Raw genomic sequence first — 1,311 nt, 5'->3', positions numbered from 1 at the left:
TTATTCTAAAACAAAATGAAACTAAAACCCCACTGGTTATATGAATTACAGGGTGACATCTAGAACTTAGCAAATTGCATCTTCAAATAAGGAAAAGATTTGTTACTGAGATTTAAAACAGTGATAACTGTATATTACCCTACTGTAAACATGGACATATAATACTATTGTTTCAAAGCATCTAGATTTGTCATCACAATGTTTGTAGATTTTTGTAAAATATATTTTAAATATTTGTACAAATTTATTTCAATCATATTCTGGCTTACTATTGCATCAGTAACAGTTAAAAGATACATATTATCAGCTTTATGTGCACCGTGATTTTCTTTAAGGTGCATACTATAAATGATTAGGATAATGAAAGGGAACTCTTCCATAATATCCAATAAAGATGCTTGTCTTTATTCATTGTTGGTTGGCACTTTTTCAAGTTGTCAGCACTTAGAACTGTGATCATCCAAAGACAGATTCATTGATTCATCACTTGCTGATTCTAATTTTTCAGTTTTTGTGTGCCATAGACTCACTTCAACCTCACAAAGAAGAAGTCGTGTCTACTACTAGACTGCCTAATAGCAGTGAAATATCATGAACATCTAAATTCATAGCTTGAATAAAATACAACTATGTTTATAATATAGCAAATAGGAGTAATGATATTAATGTTTGAAAAGTCTAATATTATATAATCTAATATTATGTATTAAAGTTTAAAATACAATGTCCAGAGGGCAAACTTGCTCTATTTAATGAAAAAAAAGTTTTGATGCTAAGTTTGTTACCTAAAAATATACTCTGGTGATTAAAATGTAATGAATATAGGATTTATCCACTTAGACATGTGTTCTGCAAAGAGGCTCAAATTTGAACTCAAGCCCTTGATTTCAATTTGACTGACTGTTCCACAAAATAGAAATACTTCCTGACACCGGGTCTTAGCTTGACTAAGCTAAGTTGCAAAGATAAAGCGACATTCACTTATTTCCTGATTCAATGTACAAATCTTATAGAGTAGATGAAAGTTTATTTTCTCTAGATTTATTTGGGTCATATGATCAGATTTTTATCTAGATAACATAATTAAACTGCTTCTGACAACTAAATTAAAATGCTTTTTCTTTAATGGGATGAAGTAGATGTATGCATGCATGCTAAGTCACTTCAGTAGTGTCTGATTCCTTGCAACCCTATGGACCGTAGCACTCCAGGCTACTCTGCCCATAGGATTCTCCAGGCAAGAATCCTGGAGTTGACCGCCATGCCCTCCTCCATGGGATCTTTCCAACCCAGGGGTCTAACTTGTATTTC

This window comes from Bison bison, unplaced genomic scaffold (genome assembly GCF_000754665.1).
Source record: "Bison bison bison isolate TAMUID 2011002044 unplaced genomic scaffold, Bison_UMD1.0 scf7180017854945, whole genome shotgun sequence".
In the NCBI taxonomy this organism is placed as follows: domain Eukaryota; kingdom Metazoa; phylum Chordata; class Mammalia; order Artiodactyla; family Bovidae; genus Bison; species Bison bison.
Note: the sequence above shows the minus strand (reverse complement) of the source record.